This window comes from Apium graveolens, chromosome 11 (assembly GCF_009905375.1).
Source record: "Apium graveolens cultivar Ventura chromosome 11, ASM990537v1, whole genome shotgun sequence".
Lineage (NCBI taxonomy): Eukaryota > Viridiplantae > Streptophyta > Magnoliopsida > Apiales > Apiaceae > Apium > Apium graveolens.
In genome coordinates this window covers 188,797,063-188,814,198 of record NC_133657.1, presented here as the reverse complement: position 1 = coordinate 188,814,198, position 17,136 = coordinate 188,797,063, and positions in this window count along the sequence as shown.

The window sequence follows — 17,136 nt, the reverse complement described above, 5'->3', positions numbered from 1 at the left end:
ATTATCTTGTAACTGTGTAGTATATAAACACAGACATAGGGTTTACACTATAAGTGTTATCATATTCGAGAAGATTATTTATTGTAACCCTAGCAGCTCTCGTGATATTTGTTCATCACTGAGAGGTAGCAGTTCCATATTGTAACAGAGTTTATTGTTTCAATAAAGTTTGTTTTCTGTTACTTGAATTGTTAAAGTTCGATTTGATTGTACTTCACACTGTATTCACCCCCTCTACAGTGTGTGTGACCTAACAATATTCATAGGTAAATAATTGACTTAATTAGTCTATCAATGATAACTTATAAATCACCACGACCCGATTAGTGGTACTCAATCTCAACATCCATTCTAATACAACTCTTACGGTTGTAATCAACTAATTACTCGCAGAATCAATTCTGCATTACTATGGTCCATCGCTGACCTACTGTAGTCATTCGCTTTTCTCGGAATCTTAATATCTAATCATACGGAGTCTATATCTGCCGTATCAAAATCTTTTAAGGAGTTAACATAATCACCATTCATGATTCATGAAGAACACTCCATATCCTGACGTACATTCATGACATGAAGCAGATAAAATTGCAGAAGAGTTTCAATCAAAGCAACGATAGCAGGTTAATACCATTCTTAATCATATGTCTTAATTAGGAGACATAAATCTCAAAGGTTCATTTAGACCTTTCGTAACATGGTCCTGGTTTATCTCAAGATATGACCTTATAAGATAGATAGCCCGCTCACGGCAATTACATAAATTAAATCTTTGCGAAACTACTATCACTGTTGAGTATCGCACAATCATCAGAAGGAATGTCAATCTTCCAAACCATAATACAACCTTCACGGCTTCAACCATCATCACTGTATTCATCTGGCACGAGCGCCTATAATTATCCTCTTACATTTAAAGTGTCGGCCACCTCATTGGCCTTTCCTGATAGTAATAGTTCCTTATAATCAATGTCTTTTGAACGATCTCCAACTAAATTTTCTACCTCATTTCAAATCACTGCTTATGTAAAAATGCTTTTCTTAAGTCCTTGTGATAAAATAAGTAAAAAAAATTACCATATTTTTCCATAAGTCACTGCCTTAGTCTTTAAATGTAAACATTATCATGGCTGACTCTCGATCATACTTAGGACGTCTTTTATCTTGGGCCCTTCTTGCTTTAATAATTCTGACCTTCATTGGTTCAATCTATACTTCTTATGGTTTAACCCGTGCCCACCTGGCATTATTATAATTACGTCATATTTCCTTCATCAAAATTTCTATTCTTGAGAACTTTGAATATTACCTTTCTCCTTGTAAAACCTCTAAGGTTATCCTGAAATCCTTCCCCCTGTATTCCCTACATACAGGGCATATCAAAATACCATTTATTAATACTAGAACCATTGTCTATATAGTTCTGAAAAATTTCTCTACTGATCTTTAAAGGTTGTTGTTACCTTAGTCCTTTCCAATTCATACTGTCAAAACTCATGTTGTCCCTATTAAGGGCGAAATGCCAACCTTTATGCATTCCCCTAGGATTCATTTTAAGCTACCGAGGTTCTATCCTTAATTCCACCTTTAAAAAGGTACATGCATCCTTTCATGGATAAATCAAGTCATATATCCTTGATAGATTATCTTATTTAATCATTCCCATCTCGATAGTCTATACCAAATTTCACAATAGCATCCTTATTCAAAATGAGATCAATCAATATGGCCTCCAAAAGATAACAACGGTTATCCGCTTTTCTTGCCTGATTTAGTAATGATAACATGGATGTTCTGGAAGATATTGGTCGTGTTCAACGTGAACCTTTTAGTCTAACTACTCATTTACCTCTTTTATTTATCTCCGCAGTCATCTTAATGTTGGGATATCTTTCATACCTGGCGTCTCCCTTTCTGGGTATCATGCCCCCGGTCTTACACTTCACATTCTTGAAGTTCACTTCCTTCATCCAATTTTCCTAATTTCTTACTTTCTTGTCTCCTTAGTCCATCCGTGTTTCCTTATTAATCAATCGATCTATCTCAAATTTTCATCGAATACTGTCAACTTCAAGGGAATTAACTATACGTATCGCTTACGCCTTCAAACATTGACTTTATCTCATGATCAGTCACCGTCACGCTGATGATGAAACACTTTTCTATATTTATTGCAAGGGTTTCTTAAGGTTTCCCATACCTAACTCCCTTATCACTTCTCAACTCTATTTCCTTTATATCCCTTTATACTCCTTCCCTTTTCAGTCTTTCATTTTCAATTCTATTACAACTATTTCATGAACCAACACCACATAAGCATTGATTTCAAACATCCCGTCATTCTGGATTCGTGTCCTTCAGACGAACCTTGACGACTTTCATAACCTAGATTCATGATTCATCATACTTGTTCGTCTTTATTCTGGCTCTAAAGCTTTTACATTATCTCTATAACCTTGGGAAGTACTTTCCCGAAAACAATTGACTAAACTTTAATCATTTTATTATAACCTCTTGCCCCGTGTCTTTCTTCGCCTTACACCAGCGGGTGGCCTCTCTCTTAGGAAGGTAAGTGGCAAAAACAGTCTTTTGTGCTTCATCAATCATTTAGAATCTCAAATGATTCCTATATTTCCTTTAGCCAGGCTCTCTCCTCTACTGGGTTCGCTTGTTCCTTAGAATTCTGAGAGCTTAGCGACTTAAAGGTCCTGAAAGAATTTCCCACCGCACTGTCTCCTCAGGGTGGTGGTTGGGGATAATAGTCTAAGTTCTTTTTAGACAGGTCCATGAATTTCCGTATAGGAGTACCGTCTCGGGTCTCCTTTCCTTACTCGACTTTCTGTTTCCTTAGTATGAGATGTTTCATCCTTCTCCCATACTTGGGGTTATCTTATACGTTAAAATCCTTGTTTTCCACTTCATTATGTTCCGAGTCCCTTATATCTTAATTGCGACTTCCCTGATTATCACATTCAGGGTTTGCCCCAAATCTTATTCTTCGTGGGGGTATAATGCTTGGAAAAAAAATATATTTAGGAATCTCTTTATATTTGTCTTACTTACTTTGCTTAATCTTTTCCCTCGTTCAGTCCTTACATGATCGCAATTTATGAATTCTCAAGTTCTATAAACTTCATGACACTCTTAAGTGTTAATAGTGCAATTAACAATATGAACTCATCACAAACAAACTGATCTGAACTGAAAGGAACAAATATATACATAATCATTTGTTCGAGGGTACAACAACTAAACACATAAAAGAGAATTACATCATTTGGCCTAATCACTTCTATCCCAAAAGTACTACCACAGATAATCATCTAGTCAATAAAAACTTAATCATTCATAACTTAGGCTGATCCTCCAAAAGTGGTGTTGCATGTAATTCTTGTCTGATTGCTCAGACTCTGCACACTACCATGGATCAAGAAATGCGGGCACGCAAGACATCCCTAACCTGCTCCATTAAAGCGGTGATGAGGTCTAAGATAGTCGTAAGTAGATCTGGATCAATCTGACCCTCAAGATGGCCTCTGGTTGTAGTTCGGGTGGTAGCCTCAATCCTTTCCATGCTATAAGCTAATCCTTCCGGAAGTACCCCGCCCTCAATCCTTGGTGCAGTAAGTCGATCCAATAGATCACTCCTAACATTACGGGCCTCAGACAGGCCACCCAAAGTCATATAATAATCGGCGATAAGAAAAGCCTGAGTGGTAGTATCTAGTAGTCCATGGGGTGCAAGGTGGTGCAGACCCAGAGATCCAAATGGATAACCAAGCACGGTATCAGGTGACAATGGTGCATGAGATAAAGGTGGCATTTCCTCAGTAGGTGCTGGGCTTTGTATAGGGGAGGGAACAGGAATTGGTGGAACCTCATGGATGTCTACAGGAACCTCTAGAAGAGGGTCTGACACTGGTATAATTGGTGCCGTGAAAGGCCCCAGTCCTTCTGCCCTCATTATCCTTTGTGCCCTTGGTAACTCTTCATTCTCTAGTACCACCCTCGCGGCCATTCTAGCTCTGGTAGTCGCCCTGACTACGGTCATCAATTCCTCAGCGGTCCTCTCTTCATTCTCGTCAGGATCCTCCACGGGATCCTCTTCAGCAACAATCCCTTCTGGGATAACATCCTCAACCGCAACATTCTCAATATGAATCTCATCCGATCCCTCGTTAGGGTACTCTATTGGATTCACAATTTTATCTCTAATATGTAATAAAACATCCTCATACTGATGCTCCTGAACCTCAAGGTTCGGTGCCCCGCTGCCCTATACGAGAACGAACTATGTTACTATCATAATTTTATAAGGGTTCCCGTAAGGGTTTTAACTGTCAGTACCACGTTAGGTAGCCCGACTATGAACTTGGCAATAGTTCTTATTATCTTAGTGAACTTATTATCTTAACGTCACATCATCTATGAGGTTTATAACGCTTGTCTCTGATACCATTTCTGTAACACCCCCAAATCCGGGGTCGGGGATCAGGGTTGTCACGAGTTCCATTTTCCTTAATAACACCCAATCTTAATAAACAATCAACTACTTCATACTGTGACCCCACAATAAACACACACACCACAAGTTATAGTCTCAGAGATGAATATCCAAAAATAACACGAGTCATTTTATTCCACAATTATATGCCATTACACCTTAAAAGGGTTTCTGAATAAATTTACATTTCTTTGCCATTATTACAATTCATAAAGATACATAAGTCTGGTACATCAAAAGTTGAAAACCTAGCCTATTGGTAGTTCCTACCTCAGCTACAGCGACATCAATGCCTATAGGAAACTGCGGAACGTTTCCTATCCGCTCGCGAATTGGGAGCTTGGTCATGTTCATCTTGTCTATCTGATGTTGTGTGATGAAAGAAGAAAGCAAGGGTGAGTAACAAGCCCACCAAAATAATATGTATAATGATTTACAATATGTGAGCATCCTCATAGTACTCATGAAAGTCTTGGTAAAAAAGAAATGAACCAAGTTTGTTATCTTAACGTGACCAAGTCGCAAAATATTCAGTATATATATAGATATATACTTTTCACAATCTTTGAAATCCTCTGACATGTATAATATACACAGAGTTCCAGTTTATAATTGTATAAAAAATTTGTTGCAAGGTGATCTCATATATCTAACCTTGTCTCAACATTTTTCTGAAAATCTTTGACATGCATAAGATAATCATTTTCTAGATATAAGTTTAAAAGATGAAGTTACAAGATACTATAATATACTTATATCTTTTCCCAATACTACTTGAACTACCACCATTCAAGGTATAATCAGTTTCAAAAGTTCATCACATAGATGAGACTACAAGAAAAGACTTGGATAGATTCAATCTTTGAAATATCATTATAAATAATGAAGTTACGAGATACTTCATTAAGTCCCGATATATATACACCTATATATATATACATTTCATACACTCCTTGAAAACCTCTATTATGAAAATTATAAACAGAGTTGCAATATCCAATAAATTTGGAAAGGAGAAAACCTTGGCATAAACCTGATATCTTGCTGATCAGGCAAAGATACCAATAAGTAACCTTTTCTACTCGTAGATGGACGAATTCCCTACTGGTCATCACCCTGGCCGCAATAGGACCTTATGCTGGACCGCCACTCAGCCACTTACGCATTTGATGGACTCCCACTGAGCCACTTACACTTTCATGGACGCCCACTGAGCCCATGTTGCTTATGCCGACTCAAATAGATGAACTTACTTCCCGAACGATGGGCAAGTAATCAGGATGTTTTCTCAAAACAGCAACCTCGTTCCGAATGTAAAATACACCACTGAGCCGGATCCCTCAGGTTTTGAGCGAGTATTTAAATCCCCTTCGAAAGGAAGATCTTAAATATAAAAATGAGTTTTGGGATCCACTCTAACTTTTAAAAATCATTTTGAAGACTCAAAAACATTTTTAAGAATGTTTGGCGTAATGATGATTTAATGAAATAAATCAGTCCCGATATATTAGAAAATATCTGAATATTATTATTTAAATAATATTCCCATAAGTATAATCATTATAAAAATGATTTGATGTAGAAGTTTTAAAACTCATACTTGAAATGAATAATAAATAACCAAAGATATACTTATACGAAAGTACTATCTTTATTTAAAAAATCGAAAATAAGTTTGATTATCGAAACATTATTCTTTAATAAAATAAAGAATATTATTTAGTAAAATATATGGAGTCCTAAGTCCTCAAATGAATATTCAAAATAATATTCATTAAATAAAATGAGCGGAGTCATAAGTCCTCAAATGAATATTCAAAGATAATATTCATTAAATAAAATAAACTGAGTCATAAGTCCTCGAATGAATATTCAAAGTAATATTCATTAAATAAAATAAATTGAGTCATAAGTCCTCGAATGAATATTCAAAGTAATATTCATGAAATAAAGTAACCGAGTCATAAGTCCTCGAATGAATATTCAAAGTAATATTCATTAAATAAAGTAAACCAAGTCATAAGTCCTCCAATGAATATTCAAATATAATATTCACTAATAAAAATAAAGTTATCGAATAAACCTTATTCGATTAATAGTTTTGAAAACTATATCTATATCTATATATATATTTATATATAAATATATATAATATACTCGGGAACATCGACTCCCGGTTTCTGAAAATGTTCACCTTTGGGTCCCCTATACTAAGGGTATACGCAATTACTGTTTATCTCTAGCATAGGTATTATGCAACTATAAGCATTGGAATCAACAGATAGATATCAAGATTACAAAACAGACATGCATATATCCCATATTAGCATGCTCCAATATATCGCAAGATTTGCTAATTAACCATCATGCATCTATCACAAGATAATGCATATACATATATTTACATCACAACAACAGTATAACGGGTAGAAAACTTGCCTGAGCGACTGGGGGTGATAAATGTCTTGGGACGAGTCTGGTAACCTATAAACAACATATAAGTTGGAATTAAACCAAAGTCGCTTATGAATCTATACTTTAACCAATTAGACCCTAACGTTCGCTTTTGCGCTTAACGATTTACTTAAGTCGCTCGAGTCCCCTCGGCTCCACCATTTTTAATAAATTAATCATTAAGAGTTTTAAGGCGATTCTTTCGCGAGTACCCTACCAACTGTCTAACCCACTTTACATAATTGTTTCATAATCTAATTAGTCATTTAAGGGCCTTAACGAATGTTTCAAAGTAAGGCGAGGGGTAAAGGTTCGGTCGCGAAATGCCGTTACTTAAAACGGTCGTTTCTCCTAAACGTACATCGAATTTAAGCGAACCACATATCAAAACGAAGCTCATAACATGAACTATCTAATCATGGAAATGGTCAAAATCTAACAGTAAGTTATCGGGTCCTGATGTTAAGAACAAAAACAGTCTAAAGTAAATCGGGCATTACGACAGCTATGTTTACACGATTACCAAATTTTATCCTACTCCAAATCAATCCACAATCAATCCACAATCATTTGTACAAACAAACTCCATCCATACAATACTAAAACAGCCCCAAGACCTCAAGTTCTCCAATTTATACTACTTCTAAATCATGAACTAAAAGCTTACTTAAGTTCATCAACTAATAATCAAGATTTACAACTCCAAAAACATCACAAAACCAACTAATCTCTAAATATTCAATAATCATGCTTCTCATGAACCATACCAAACACAAAAACCCTAAATATACAAAAGTAGGGCTAGGGTATGAGATTATACCTTCCTTGGTGAGTAAGAGTAACTAAGGAGCTTGGAACAACCTTGGAAAACCCTTACTAAAGCTTTATCTAAACAAAAACACAAGATCAAAATTTTAAGTTCTTGAAAAACACTATTCACTCTCTTCTTCCATGAATTATAGGAAGAGATTGTGAAGGAATTTGAAGCTTAAACTTATAGGATATCTATATCTATGTACAAGGAACCTTAGATAATTACCTCACAATTTAACAATGCTTGGATCTTGGATTTTGAATTTTCTTCTTTGAAAAAATGAAGAAGCCGAGAGCTCTTCTTGAAAATGGAAGTGTTTTGTGTTTTTTGATGTTATGATTTGTTTTTGGCTTGGTTGATCCACTTTGTTTGTTAATTAGATTGTTACCATGGTAAATTTTGTGTGGTTCACAATCAACCAACAACACACTTCTTTTTGTCATGCTTAGGTCATCATTCTTATGTCATCTTCCCATACTTGTCCTCTTTTTGTTGGTTTGATGACATCGTCATCACTAACCTCTTTGATTAACTCTTAATTACTTACCTAATGACCGCTGATCTGTTATACGGTTCGCTTAACTTTCGTTCTCATTTATCGTTTGAGGGATCATAGCCGGGATCTTATTACTTAGGTTCCCTTAACCTTTCTCAATACATTATATTCCTTTTATGATCCTCTCTTATAATCCTTGAATTAAAATCCTTTTAATAATATTACCTTATACTCAATTCTTTCTGTATCTGGTAGATTTTCTGGAAAAATCAAAGTGTTCGAATTTGGATTCTGACGATCTTTACATACACTTATATACCATATAGAGTACTAATAAGATCTCAGAATAACAATAGAAGAACCCCTACATAGTGTGGCATGAAAAGTTTTCTTATTCAGCATAATCAGCAAAAACACTATTCATAAGGGTGACAAAAAGTTCAAAATTTTGGGGTTATTACAATATTCAAGGTTTGTATAAACAAGAAAGGTTTGTGGCAGGGCCAACCTTGATATATATAAAGGTCTAAGCGATTTTTTTTAATCTATACTATATTATTATAAGCAGAACACTCACTGTTTGGTCTTTGGTAGTTGGTTGATTGTTCATTACAGTTGTTTGGTACAGTAAATAACAACTATACTATTATAAGAAAAATATTTTCTATTTGGTAGTTGGTTGGTTGTTCGGTACAGTTATGCTTAAAAACTGTAAGTATACTCGATGGATAAAGTTCAGAGAATCAACGGCTAAGAATAAGACAATTCGACGGATGAGGATAAATCAGTTATTTGTCGAGTCATAAAATATTCCAGAAAAGTAATTGATTTTATTAACAAATAGTATACAGACGGATGATCAAACTCGATGGATAGTGATCATCCGTCGAGATGTAAATTTTGACTTAGCCAAAATTTCATCCATGACTGAAAAATCAATTAAATTTCCGGCAGCATTACAACTTGCAAACAATCTATATAAAGATTCAAGAGTAATTTAGCATACCTAACTCACTTACCAACCTTGAAAAGGTGGATTCATCCAGTGGCTTGGTAAATATATCTGCAAGCTGCTTTTCACTTTGAACAAAATGTAGTTCCAGAGTACCATTCATTACATGTTCCCTTATGAAGTGGTACTTGATGTCTATGTGCTTTGTCCTTGAATGTTGTACTGGATTTTCAGTGATGGCAATTGCACTTGTGTTATCACAGAAAATGGGAATCCTTTCAACTTGCAAACCATAGTCTAGCAATTGGTTTTTCATCCACAAAATCTGTGCACAACAATTTCCAACAGCAATATATTCAGCTTTAGCTGTAGAAGTAGAAACTGAATTTTGCTTTTTACTGAACCAGGACACAAGCTTATTTCATAGAAATTGACAGGTTCATGTTGTACTTTTTCTATCAATTCTACAACCTGCATAATCTGCATCTGAATAACCAGTTAGATCAAAACCAGAATCTCTAGGGTACCAAATGCCAAGTTTTGGTATTCCCTTGAGATATCTTAAAATTCTCTTAATAGCTACTAAGTGAGATTCTCTAGGATCAGCCTGAAATCTAGCACACAAACATGTTGAAAATATTATATCTGGCCTACTAGTTGTTAAGTACAGAAGTGAGCCAACTATGCCCCTATAACTTGAAATATCCACAGACTTTTCAGTAGTGTTTAATTCAAGCTTAGTTGTAGTGGCCATGGGAGTTTTTGCAGATGTGCAATCCATTAGATCAAACTTCTTTAAAAGATCATAAATGTATTTAGTTTGACTAATGAATATTCCATCACTAACTTGCTTAACTTGCAAACCAAGAAAGTAAGTTAGTTCTCCCATCATACTCATTTCATACTTACTTTGTATCAATTTGGCAAACTTTTTGCAAAGTTTTTCATCTGTAGAGCCAGAAAAAATAATGTCATCTACATAAATTTGAACAAGTATACTAGAGCCATTAACATTTCTAAAGAAAAGAGTTTTATCTACAGTACCTCTAGTGAAGTGATTCTCTAAAAGAAACTTTGACAAAGTGTCATACCAGGCTCTAGGTGCTTGCTTTAGTCCATAAAGTGCTTTCAAAAGATAGTAAACATATTCTGGAAAGTTTGGATCTTCAAAACCAGGAGGCTGACTGACATAGACTTCCTCCTCCAAATCCCCATTCAGAAAGGCACTTTTGACATCCATTTGATAGACTTTGAAATTGGCACGGGCTGCATAGGCTAAGAAGATTCTGATGGCTTCAAGTCTTGCAACAGGAGCAAATGTTTCATCAAAACTATTCCTTCTTGTTGACAATAGCCCTTAGCAACCAATCTAGCTTTGTTCCTAACTACTATGCCATTTTCATCCATCTTGTTTCTGAATACCCATTTGGTGTCTATTGGATTCTTTCCTTTAGGCTTGGGCACCAGCTTCCATACCTTATTCCTCTCAAATTGGTTTAGCTCCTCCTGCATAGCTAAAATCCAATCAGGATCCAACAAAGCTTCTTCTACCTTCTTTGGTTCTTCCTTAGAAAGAAAGTTGTTGTATAGACATTCTTCTTGAGTTGCTCTCCTTGTTTGAACTCTAGAAGATACATCACCAATGATGAGCTCAAAGGGATGATCCTTTGTCCATTTCCTTTGTTGAGGTAGATTAGCTCTAGATGAAGAGGCCTCATTGTTGTCTTGATGTGTGACTGAGTTTAGATTATTAGAAACTCCCCCTGAGTTAAAGGATCTTTGATTTATGAAAGGGGAACTTTCTGTAAGTGATCTATTCTGACCTCCAGCTTCCTTTGATGACCCGATGGATGGTGAATTTTGAGTATCAACGGATGAAGCTGGTTGTCTCCCGACGGATAAAGCAGATTGTCTCCCGACGGATGAAGCATTTTATAACTCGATAGATGTTGAATTTTGTGCTTCATTGGTAGTGTATTTTTCTGCATTATCTTTTAATATTGTTTCTTGATCACTTTCATCATCACTGCCATCACTAACCATCTCCACATTGTCAAATTTGAGGCTCTCATGATAATCTCCATCTTGTAGTCCTTCAATCTTTTTATCATCAAACACAACATGTATTGATTCCACTACAATGTTGGTTCTTAGATTGTAGACTCTATATGCTTTACCAACAGCATATCCAACAAAAATTCCTTCATCTGCTTTAACATCAAACTTCCCATTCTGATCAGTTTAATTTCTCAAGATATAACATTTGCAGCAAAGACATGAAGAAAATTTAGAGTTGGCTTCTTGTTCTTGAACAATTGATAGGGAGTCGTGCATTTTGCTTGATTAACCAGAGAAATATTCTGAGTGTAGCATGCAGTATTTACAGCTTCAACCCAGAAATATGTTGGTAACTTAGACTCTTTAAGCATTGTCCTTGCAGCTTCAATAAGTGACCTGTTCTTCCTTTCTACTACTCCATTTTGTTGTGGAGTTCTTGCTGCTGAAAACTCATGCAAAATCCCATTTTCTTCACAAAATGCTCTCATGACAGAATTCTTGAACTCACCATTATCACTCCTGATTCTTCTAACTTTGAAATCAGGATGATTATTGACTTGCTTTATGTGATTGATGATGATTTCACTAGCCTCATCTTTAGACTTTAGGAAATATGTCCAAGAGAACTTTGAGAAATTATCTACAATTACTAGGCAAAATCTTTTCCTTGAGATGGACAACGCATTGACTGGTCCAAACAAATCCATGTGCAGCAGTTACAAATGTTCTTCAATTGTTGAATCAAACTTCTTTCTGAATGATGCTTTAATTTGCTTTCCCTTCTGGCAAGCATCACAGAGTCCATCCTTAGAAAACTCCACTTGAGAAATGCCTCTAACCAGTTCTTTCTTTACAAGTTCATTCATGGTCTTGAAGTTTAGATGGGATAGCTTCTTGTGCCATAGCCAACTTTCATGTTGACTTGCTTTACTGAGAAGACAAGTAACATATTCTGCATTTGATGAGTTGAAGTCATCTAAGTACACAGTTCCTTTTCTCACACCAGTGAGAACCACTTTGTTGCTCCTCTTGTTAGTCACAACACAGGCTTCTGAGTTGAAATTTACTGAATTGCCTTTATCACATAGTTGGCTGATACTCAACAAATTGTGCTTGAGACCATCCACTAAGGCAACCTCCTCAATGATGACATTGTCTTTTGAAATAAAGTCATATCCCACAGTATAACCCTTACTGTCATCTCCAAAAGTAATACTTGGGCCAACTCTCTCCTTGAACTCTGTGAGCAGGGTAGAATCACCAGTCATGTATCTTGAACATCCACTATCCAAGTACCATAGATTCTTTCTGTTTCCTTGCACACATCAAAATCAAATCAAGTTGATTTTGGTACCCAAGTTTCCTTGGGTCCTGCCTCGTTAGCTTTCTTTTTCTGTTTCTTAGGTTTGATCTCATTTGACTTGGGGATATCAGATTCATCCTTAGTCATTTGATTTGGACCTTTGAAACCATTCATTATAGCAGAATTATCATGCATATTTTGATTAACAGGAAATGGTATTCTACTAGTAAACATGTTATTTCAGTAAGGCATGCTAAATGGCATTTGAGGCATACTAAATGCATCATAATAAGGATTAGGTGGAAATGGCATATTAGCAAACTGTGCATTCATATTCTGTGTAGACATATCATTTATAGGCATAGAAGGCATGGTATTTATGTTGGGAAAATGAGGTGGCACAGATATGGAAGTAGGCATGACAGTTTTGCAATTAACAGCCAAATGATTTACACTACCACACTTGACACGGATTTTTCTAGGAGCATATTTATCATGTGTGTAGTTGTTATGCTTGTTAATTCCTATTTATCATTTCTATTATTTTTCTTTTTAGCCTCTGTTTTAACCTCAATCTTTTCCAGTCTATCACTCAATTGCTTGACAGTCATATGACCAACACTAGCCTTTTCTCCTTCTTCACTTGACTGGATTCTCCTGTGTTAGGTCACACACACTGTAGAGGGGGTGAATACAGTGTATAATACAATCAAATCGAACTTTAATATATTAAGTAACAGAAAACAAACTTTATTAAAAAAATAAACTCTGTTACAGTATGGAACTGTTACCTCTCAGTGATGAACAAATATCACGAGAGCTGCTAGGGTTACAATGAATAATCTTCTCGAATATATTAACACTTTTAGTGTAAATCCTATGTCTGTGTTTATATACTACACAGTTACAAGATAATTGCTAATTGATATGGAATATAATTCTGCTTCCTAAAATATATCAATCAGATATCTTTTCTTCCAAGTATTCCATTCTTCACGGAATTCCTTCTTCATGCATATTTCTTCTTATGTTTATCTCGATCTTCTTTCCTTTAATCAGCTATTGTCCTTTCTTTGATCATCCTTCAACACTTAAGTTCTGATATCTAACTTTTGATGATTATCTCCTGATAATATAAGTACTGATATCCTTAAGTCCTGACTTCCAGTATAAGTACTGATCAACAGTTAAGTACTGATTTGTCCTGTTAAGTAATATCTGAAATCTAGACATAAATTATATTAGCCATGACATTATCAAATATATCTAACAATCTCCCCCAACTTGTAAATTAGCATAATATACAGGTTTAACAGATATTTGATGATGTCAAAAACATTAAGTACAAATGCATGAGAATTAGACTAGATAACTACAACTTACAGTCCTTAAAGCTTTACCAATATTCAACTTCTGATAACAACTTCAGTCTGTACAAATATCAGAATTTAAGCAGTTGTAGATCTTCGACTTGGCTTCATCATCTGATCTCTCTGATGTCAGGAGTTGTTCTGAGATAGTTCTTCAACAAACATTTCTCAGCATATCTGAGTTCATCAATCATTCTCCTTTTGGCATCTTTAAGCTCTGCAGTATCTTCACCAGTTTGAAAGATTGCAGCTCTGAGATCATTGATCTTTGCTTTTCTCAACTCCTGATCTAGTCTTATGACATAGGCTTTGTCAGACTCCAGATTGAATTCAAGTCCCTTAATACCAAGATATGTTCTGATCTGTGCAGTATTAGGCTTCATATCAATAATATCACCATTGTGATCTCTGTACTTTGGAACATATGTGCTGTCAGACTTAACAGAATAAAGCCTTTTCTGTCTCTGAATCTGTTCTTTTAAGTAGTTTGCAGCAGTCCCTGTTATTCTGTCATCCACTTGAAGTAAGAAAAGTACATGCTCCAATTCTTCAAAATACTTCAATGGAATGGCATTTTGTCTTATATGATAAACCCTACCATTTGTCATGAAATACAACATGATGTATTCTTTCAAGTAGGTATGGTAAACCATCTGTACAGATTCCAGTTGATTCAATCTCTCAGGAGTTGCTCCAATACCTGGTTCGCTCAAGGAAGTTGGATCATTGGTAGTGTTGTGTACTCTTCTTTCATCGGCACTTCCCAATCCAGTTTTATCTCTTACTTCCTTTCCAGTAACTACTCTAGCTTCAAAACCACTTGCAATAGTCTTCAAAGATTGAGTCTGTTTTGCTTTAGTGAATCCTGGTAGGAGTGTCTTTGATCTATCTTCTGATATCAAGTTAACTTGAGCTATGTCAGAGGTTACTTGCTTCTTCTGAATATCAGAACTTACAATTTCTTGACTCTGAACAACTTGAGCCATGTCAGAGGTTGTTTTAAGAACTTTTCTTGAAGTCAGAGCAAGATCATCCTTTTTATCAGTAATTTCTTCATCCTCAGGAGGTACATAAACCTTGATAGGTTCACCAACCTTTTCTTTACCCTTGGATCTTGGATCTATCTGTGGTTGTGATCTAGCCAATGTTGCTTCAGTATGTGTCCTTTCTTTGATCATAATGCCTTTGAGTTTTGGAAGTGGCTTTTTACCAGAAGCTTCAGATTTAGATGTGACTTTCTCTGATTTAAGTCTGGCTTCTTCTTCCTTTAAACTTTCCAAGTCCATTCCTGGATTTTCCTGAAGAAATAACTGTCTTGACATTTCCTCATCAAGATCTAGAAGTTCATCAGAACTTATCCTTTTACCGGAAGCAGAACTTATTCTTTTCCCAGTATCAGAACTTGTCCTGTGACTAGCTTGTCTTGATGTGAATCCTCTACCTTGACTATGACCTCTACCCATTCCAGAGCTTCCTTGATCATCTTTTTCATTATCCTTTCCTGTCAGTGTCTTGTCAGTCTTGAATTTGGACTTAATCACTTTCTCCCCCTTTTTGGCATCAGCAGGTAGTAGAAGAGAGATAAGCAATTCCACTGAGGATTGGATTTCAGTTAGTTGTGATTGCTGAGAAGCTTGATTTTTTAGAATTTCATCAATCTGAGCTTGTTGATGATCTTGAGTCTTCTCAATATAAGCAATCCTGTCAATGGTAGGTTGGAAGAACTTTTTCTTATCAATTTTCCAAACTTGTTCCTGTTTGATAAAGTTCTCCTGAATCTTGTGTAGCTCTGCATGAGTAGTTGAATGAAGACCTTGTAAATGTTTAGTACTCAATGCAGTGACTCTAAGCTGAGTTTTGAAATCATCAGAATTTAACATTTCATCAGCTTTAGTCAAGTGCTCAGCAAGATGCTTGTCAGTTGGAACACATGAAACTGAGTTCCATTCCTTAGTCCACTCCTGACCTGCACGAGTTTCACTCCAAGGTACTGGTGCTTCTCCGGTAACAAACTTCATCAGCATCTACAGTTGGAGCAGCATCACCAGTATCTCCAGCATTTACAGCATCAGAACTTAAAGAATCAGTATCTTCTGATAAGACAACAGTGTGAGTAGCAATGGAGGCTTCAGCATCCTCTAATTGCTGATCTTGTTCTAACATCTGATCAACAGCCATATCCTGATGCTCACCTAAATTCTGATCATCAGCATCTTGATGCAGAGAAGGTGTTGTTGATAACTCTGGAGTTTGAACAACATCAGTAACAGGTGTTATGGAAGGAATATTTGTTGTTGGAGCTTCCTGAGATGGAGTTGATGGAGAAGAAGTGACTGGAGCAAATTCCTTGTCTTGTGAGATCAGAGATTCCTGATCCCCTTCCTTAGCTGCTTCCTCTTCATCATCTGAAACTGGCCTTTTTGCCCTCTGTTTCTTGTATCTCTTTGTTGATTTGGATTCCTTGGGAGTTTCAGGAACTGTCATTCTTCTAAGCCGTTTGAGAAGCCTAGATCCCCCAATTCCAGAATCCTTCTTAGAAGTCACTTTCTCAGCTTCACCTACAACAGGTTCTGAAGAAGGAACCTATTCCTCGGTATCAGATTCATCTCTCAGTACAGTCCTCCTCCTCTTTTGAGGTGTTTAAGGAATAGTTTTTGTCCTCTTTGGCTTGGAGGATGAGGGTTGAACAGTCTGTGAAGTAAAGAGATAGGATTTGAGATAAGTCCTGAGGGTCGGTTGAGTAGTATGAGTGGTAGTTGCTGAGGATGATGGTTTTTGGGTGTTTGTGGTTGGTTGGACATCAGAGTAAACAGATCTATAAGTATCAGGATCAGCATTTACTAGGATCTGTTTTACAGACTGAGGAATCTGTAATGGTCTAACCACTTTTTTCTTAGTATCAGCATTTACCAGATCATTAAAATATTGTTTTGCAACTCTAAAAGGTGGGGTTGAGGAACTGACTAATTGAGGTTCATCAGTACAAAAAGTATATATAAGTTGACAGAATCTAGCAAAATAGACAATATTTCTATCCTCTGTCATCCTATCCCCAATAAAACCAATTATTCCAGTTGCAAAATCAAAATGAGTTTGATGGATAATAGCATACCCTATGTGCTGACTCAGAATTGGGATAACATCAAAATTCCAACATTTGTTCCCAAAAGCTTTGGTGATGCAGT